This window comes from Osmia lignaria, unplaced genomic scaffold, assembly GCF_051020975.1.
Source record: "Osmia lignaria lignaria isolate PbOS001 unplaced genomic scaffold, iyOsmLign1 scaffold0001, whole genome shotgun sequence".
NCBI classification, from domain to species: domain Eukaryota; kingdom Metazoa; phylum Arthropoda; class Insecta; order Hymenoptera; family Megachilidae; genus Osmia; species Osmia lignaria.
Window position 1 is genome coordinate 28,584,890 of NW_027478158.1, and position 7,869 is coordinate 28,592,758.

The following is a 7,869-nucleotide window of genomic DNA, read 5'->3' on the forward strand; positions in this document are numbered from 1 at the left end:
TTGTTCTTCCTCTGCACAGCTAAGCTGGAAGTGGCATTTGCAGCTCGCAATAGTGCAGAGTTATCTCAATGAAAGGGGCCACGGTGTTTCTGTATCTCTATTATGTTGGTGCGGCTTCGGAACTTTTAAATATCTTGATATATCTCGAGAACTACGCCTCTGATCGAAAAATATCATAGAACATAAAAAGTAGGAAACTTAATTCTCTACAAAAAAGGTCTCTTAACATTTTCCCATAGCTCGCTTCGTTTCCGAGATATTTGCAGATTTATCTCAAGGGAAGGGGCCTGACGGACATATTTCGAGATATTTCTTCTTCTTGTTGTTCTTCTTCTGCACAGCTAAGCTGGAAGTGGCATTTACGGCTCGCACTAGGGCAGAGTTATCTCAAAGAAAGGAGCCACGGTGTTTCTGTATCTCTATTATGTTGGTGCGGCTTCGGAACTTTTAAATATCTCGATATATCTCGAAAACTACGCTTCTGATCAAAAAATATCATAGAACATAAATTGTAGGAAACATAATTCACTACAAAAAACGTCTCTCAACATTTTGCCATAGCTCGCTTCGTTTCCGAGATATTTGCAGATTCAGCTCAAAGGAACGGGCCTGACGGACATATTTCGAGATACTTCTTCTTCTTGTTGTTCTTCCTCTGCACAGCTAAGCTGGAAGTGGCATTTGCAGCTCGCAATGGTGCAGAGTTATCTCAAAGAAAGGGGCCACGGTGTTTCTGTATCTCTATTATGTTGGTGCGGCTTCGGAACTTTTAAATATCTTGATATATCTCGAGAACTACGCGTCTGATCGAAAAATATCGTAGAACATAAAAAGTAGGAAACTTAATTCTCTACAAAAAAGGTCTCTTAACATTTTGCCATAGCTCGCTTCGTTTCCGAGATATTTGCAGATTTATTTCAAGGGAATGGGCCTGACGGACATATTTCGAGATATTTCTTCTTCTTGTTGTTCTTCTTCTGCACAGCTAAGCTGGAAGTGGCATTTGCGGCTCGCACTAGTGCAGAGTTATCTCAAAGAAAGGAGCCACGGTGTTTCTGTATCTCTATTATCTTGGTGCGGCTTCGGAACTTTTAAATATCTCGATATATCTCGAAAACTACGCTTCTGATCGAAAAATATCATAGAACATAAATTGTAGGAAACATAATTCTCTACAAAAAACGTCTCTTAACATTTTGCCATAGCTCGCTTCGTTTCCCAGATATTTGCAGATTCAGTTCAAAGGAACGGGCCTGACGGACATATCTCGAGATATTTCTTCTTCTTGTTGTTCTTCTTCTGCACAGCTAAGCTGGAAGTGGCATTTGCGGCTCGCACTAGTACACAGTTATCTCAAAGAAAGGGGCCACGGTGTTTCTGTATCTCTATTATGTTAGTGCGGCTTCGGAACTTTTAAATATCTCGATATATCTCGAAAACTACGCTTCTGATCAAAAAATATCATAGAACATAAATTGTAGGAAACATAATTCTCTACAAAAAACGTCTCTTAACATTTTGCCATAGCTCGCTTCGTTTCCGAGATATTTGCAGATATATCTCAAGGGAAGGGTCCTGATGGACATATTTCGAGATATTTCTTCTTCTTGTTGTTCTTCTTCTGCACAGCTAAACTGGAAGTGGCATTTCCAGCTCGCAATCGTGCAGAGTTATCTCAAAGAAAGGGGCCACGGTGTTTCTGTATCTCTATTATGTTGGTGCGGCTTCGGAACTTTTAAATATCTCGATATATCTCGAAAACTACGCTTCTGATCAAAAAATATCATAGAACATAAATTGTAGGAAACTTAATTCTCTACAAAAAAGGTCTCTTAACATTTTGCCATAGCTCTCTTCGTTTCCGAGATATTTGCAGATTTATCTCAAGGGAAGGGGCCTGACGGACATATTTCGAGATATTTCTTCTTCTTGTTGTTCTTCTTCTGCACAGCTAAGCTGGAAGTGGCATTTGCAGCTCGCAATAGTGCAGAGTTATCTCAAAGAAAGGGGCCACGGTGTTTCTGTATCTCTATTATGTTTGAGCGGCTTCCGAACTTTTAAATATCTTGATATATCTCGAGAACTACGCATCTGATCAAAAAATATCATAGAACATAAAAAGTAGGAAACTTAATTCTCTACAAAAAAGGTCTCTTAACATTTTGCCATAGCTCGCTTCGTTTCCGAGATATTTGCAGGTTTATCTCAAGGGAAGGGGCCTGACGGACATATTTCGAGATATTTCTTCTTCTTGTTGTTCTTCTTCTGCACAGCTAAGCTGGAAGTGGCATTTGCAGCTCGCAATAGTGCAGAGTTATCTCAAAGAAAGGGGCCACGGTGTTTCTGTATCTCTATTATGTTGGTGCGGCTTCGGAACTTTTAAATATCTCGATATATCTCGAAAACTACGCTTCTGATCAAAAAATATCATAGAACATAAATTGTAGGAAACATAATTCTCTACAAAAAACGTCTCTTAACATTTTGCCATAGCTCGCTTCGTTTCCGAGATATTTGCAGATTTATCTCAAGGGAAGGGGCCTGACGGACATATCTCGAGATATTTCTTCTTCTTGTTGTTCTTCTTCTGCACAGCTAAGCTGGAAGTGGCATTTGCGGCTCGCACTAGTACACAGTTATCTCAAAGAAAGGGGCCACGGTGTTTCTGTATCTCTATTATGTTAGTGCGGCTTCGGAACTTTTAAATATCTCGATATATCTCGAAAACTACGCTTCTGATCAAAAAATATCATAGAACATAAATTGTAGGAAACATAATTCTCTACAAAAAACGTCTCTTAACATTTTGCCATAGCTCGCTTCGTTTCCGAGATATTTGCAGATATATCTCAAGGGAAGGGTCCTGATGGACATATTTCGAGATATTTCTTCTTCTTGTTGTTCTTCTTCTGCACAGCTAAACTGGAAGTGGCATTTCCAGCTCGCAATCGTGCAGAGTTATCTCAAAGAAAGGGGCCACGGTGTTTCTGTATCTCTATTATGTTGGTGCGGCTTCGGAACTTTTAAATATCTCGATATATCTCGAAAACTACGCTTCTGATCAAAAAATATCATAGAACATAAATTGTAGGAAACTTAATTCTCTACAAAAAAGGTCTCTTAACATTTTGCCATAGCTCTCTTCGTTTCCGAGATATTTGCAGATTTATCTCAAGGGAAGGGGCCTGACGGACATATTTCGAGATATTTCTTCTTCTTGTTGTTCTTCTTCTGCACAGCTAAGCTGGAAGTGGCATTTGCAGCTCGCAATAGTGCAGAGTTATCTCAAAGAAAGGGGCCACGGTGTTTCTGTATCTCTATTATGTTTGAGCGGCTTCCGAACTTTTAAATATCTTGATATATCTCGAGAACTACGCATCTGATCAAAAAATATCATAGAACATAAAAAGTAGGAAACTTAATTCTCTACAAAAAAGGTCTCTTAACATTTTGCCATAGCTCGCTTCGTTTCCGAGATATTTGCAGGTTTATCTCAAGGGAAGGGGCCTAACGGACATATTTCGAGATATTTCTTCTTCTTGTTGTTCTTCTTCTGCACAGCTAAGCTGGAAGTGGCGTTTGCGGCTCGCACTAGTGCAGAGTTATCTCAAAGAAAGGGGCCACGGTGTTTCTGTATCTCTATTATGTTGGTGCGGCTTCGGAACTTTTAAATATCTCGATATATCTCGAAAACTACGCTTTTGATCAAAAAATATCATAGAACATAAATTGTAGGAAACATAATTCTCTACAAAAAACGTCTCTTAACATTTTGCCATAGCTCGCTTCGTTTCCGAGATATTTGCAGATTCAACTCAAAGGAACTGGCCTGACGGACATATTTCGAGATATTTCTTCTTCTTGTTGTTCTTCCTCTGCACAGCTAAGCTGGAAGTGGCATTTGCAGCTCGCAATAGTGCAGAGTTATCTCAAAGAAAGGGGCCACGGTGTTTCTGTATCTCTATTATGTTGGTGCGGCTTCGGAACTTTTAAATATCTTGATATATCTCGAGAACTACGCATCTGATCAAAAAATATCATAGAACATAAAAAGTAGGAAACTTAATTCACTACAAAAAAGGTCTCTTATCATTTTGCCATAGCTCGCTTCGTTTCCGAGATATTTGCAGATTTATCTCAAGGGAAGGGTCCTGATGGACATATTTCGAGATATTTCTTCTTCTTGTTGTTCTTCTTCTGCACAGCTAAACTGGAAGTGGCATTTCCAGCTCGCAATCGTGCAGAGTTATCTCAATGAAAGGGGCCACGGTGTTTCTGTATCTCTATTATGTTGGTGCGGCTTCGGAACTTTTAAATATCTTGATATATCTCGAGAACTACGCCTCTGATCGAAAAATATCATAGAACATAAAAAGTAGGAAACTTAATTCTCTACAAAAAAGGTCTCTTAACATTTTCCCATAGCTCGCTTCGTTTCCGAGATATTTGCAGATTTATCTCAAGGGAAGGGGCCTGACGGACATATTTCGAGATATTTCTTCTTCTTGTTGTTCTTCTTCTGCACAGCTAAGCTGGAAGTGGCATTTACGGCTCGCACTAGTGCAGAGTTATCTCAAAGAAAGGAGCCACGGTGTTTCTGTATCTCTATTATGTTGGTGCGGCTTCGGAACTTTTAAATATCTCGATATATCTCGAAAACTACGCTTCTGATCAAAAAATATCATAGAACATAAATTGTAGGAAACATAATTCACTACAAAAAACGTCTCTTAACATTTTGCCATAGCTCGCTTCGTTTCCGAGATATTTGCAGATTCAGCTCAAAGGAACGGGCCTGACGGACATATTTCGAGATACTTCTTCTTCTTGTTGTTCTTCCTCTGCACAGCTAAGCTGGAAGTGGCATTTGCAGCTCGCAATGGTGCAGAGTTATCTCAAAGAAAGGGGCCACGGTGTTTCTGTATCTCTATTATGTTGGTGCGGCTTCGGAACTTTTAAATATCTTGATATATCTCGAGAACTACGCGTCTGATCGAAAAATATCGTAGAACATAAAAAGTAGGAAACTTAATTCTCTACAAAAAAGGTCTCTTAACATTTTGCCATAGCTCGCTTCGTTTCCGAGATATTTGCAGATTTATTTCAAGGGAATGGGCCTGACGGACATATTTCGAGATATTTCTTCTTCTTGTTGTTCTTCTTCTGCACAGCTAAGCTGGAAGTGGCATTTGCGGCTCGCACTAGTGCAGAGTTATCTCAAAGAAAGGAGCCACGGTGTTTCTGTATCTCTATTATCTTGGTGCGGCTTCGGAACTTTTAAATATCTCGATATATCTCGAAAACTACGCTTCTGATCGAAAAATATCATAGAACATAAATTGTAGGAAACATAATTCTCTACAAAAAACGTCTCTTAACATTTTGCCATAGCTCGCTTCGTTTCCCAGATATTTGCAGATTCAGTTCAAAGGAACGGGCCTGACGGACATATCTCGAGATATTTCTTCTTCTTGTTGTTCTTCTTCTGCACAGCTAAGCTGGAAGTGGCATTTGCGGCTCGCACTAGTACACAGTTATCTCAAAGAAAGGGGCCACGGTGTTTCTGTATCTCTATTATGTTAGTGCGGCTTCGGAACTTTTAAATATCTCGATATATCTCGAAAACTACGCTTCTGATCAAAAAATATCATAGAACATAAATTGTAGGAAACATAATTCTCTACAAAAAACGTCTCTTAACATTTTGCCATAGCTCGCTTCGTTTCCGAGATATTTGCAGATATATCTCAAGGGAAGGGTCCTGATGGACATATTTCGAGATATTTCTTCTTCTTGTTGTTCTTCTTCTGCACAGCTAAACTGGAAGTGGCATTTCCAGCTCGCAATCGTGCAGAGTTATCTCAAAGAAAGGGGCCACGGTGTTTCTGTATCTCTATTATGTTGGTGCGGCTTCGGAACTTTTAAATATCTCGATATATCTCGAAAACTACGCTTCTGATCAAAAAATATCATAGAACATAAATTGTAGGAAACTTAATTCTCTACAAAAAAGGTCTCTTAACATTTTGCCATAGCTCTCTTCGTTTCCGAGATATTTGCAGATTTATCTCAAGGGAAGGGGCCTGACGGACATATTTCGAGATATTTCTTCTTCTTGTTGTTCTTCTTCTGCACAGCTAAGCTGGAAGTGGCATTTGCAGCTCGCAATAGTGCAGAGTTATCTCAAAGAAAGGGGCCACGGTGTTTCTGTATCTCTATTATGTTTGAGCGGCTTCCGAACTTTTAAATATCTTGATATATCTCGAGAACTACGCATCTGATCAAAAAATATCATAGAACATAAAAAGTAGGAAACTTAATTCTCTACAAAAAAGGTCTCTTAACATTTTGCCATAGCTCGCTTCGTTTCCGAGATATTTGCAGGTTTATCTCAAGGGAAGGGGCCTGACGGACATATTTCGAGATATTTCTTCTTCTTGTTGTTCTTCTTCTGCACAGCTAAGCTGGAAGTGGCATTTGCAGCTCGCAATAGTGCAGAGTTATCTCAAAGAAAGGGGCCACGGTGTTTCTGTATCTCTATTATGTTGGTGCGGCTTCGGAACTTTTAAATATCTCGATATATCTCGAAAACTACGCTTCTGATCAAAAAATATCATAGAACATAAATTGTAGGAAACATAATTCTCTACAAAAAACGTCTCATAACATTTTGCCATAGCTCGCTTCGTTTCCGAGATATTTGCAGATTTATCTCAAGGGAAGGGGCCTGACGGACATATCTCGAGATATTTCTTCTTCTTGTTGTTCTTCTTCTGCACAGCTAAGCTGGAAGTGGCATTTGCGGCTCGCACTAGTACACAGTTATCTCAAAGAAAGGGGCCACGGTGTTTCTGTATCTCTATTATGTTAGTGCGGCTTCGGAACTTTTAAATATCTCGATATATCTCGAAAACTACGCTTCTGATCAAAAAATATCATAGAACATAAATTGTAGGAAACATAATTCTCTACAAAAAACGTCTCTTAACATTTTGCCATAGCTCGCTTCGTTTCCGAGATATTTGCAGATATATCTCAAGGGAAGGGTCCTGATGGACATATTTCGAGATATTTCTTCTTCTTGTTGTTCTTCTTCTGCACAGCTAAACTGGAAGTGGCATTTCCAGCTCGCAATCGTGCAGAGTTATCTCAAAGAAAGGGGCCACGGTGTTTCTGTATCTCTATTATGTTTGAGCGGCTTCCGAACTTTTAAATATCTTGATATATCTCGAGAACTACGCATCTGATCAAAAAATATCATAGAACATAAAAAGTAGGAAACTTAATTCTCTACAAAAAAGGTCTCTTAACATTTTGCCATAGCTCGCTTCGTTTCCGAGATATTTGCAGGTTTATCTCAAGGGAAGGGGCCTAACGGACATATTTCGAGATATTTCTTCTTCTTGTTGTTCTTCTTCTGCACAGCTAAGCTGGAAGTGGCATTTGCGGCTCGCACTAGTGCAGAGTTATCTCAAAGAAAGGGGCCACGGTGTTTCTGTATCTCTATTATGTTGGTGCGGCTTCGGAACTTTTAAATATCTTGATATATCTCGAGAACTACGCATCTGATCAAAAAATATCATAGAACATAAAAAGTAGGAAACTTAATTCTCTACAAAAAAGGTCTCTTAACATTTTGCCATAGCTCGCTTCGTTTCCGAGATATTTGCAGATTTATCTCAAGGGAAGGGGCCTGACGGACATATTTCGAGATACTTCTTCTTCTTGTTGTTCTTCTTCTGCACAGCTAAGCTGGAAGTGGCATTTGCGGCTCGCACTAGTGCAGCGTTATCTCAAAGAAAGGGGCCACGGTGTTTCTGTATCTCTATTATGTTGGTGCGGCTTCGGAACTTTTAAATATCTTGATAT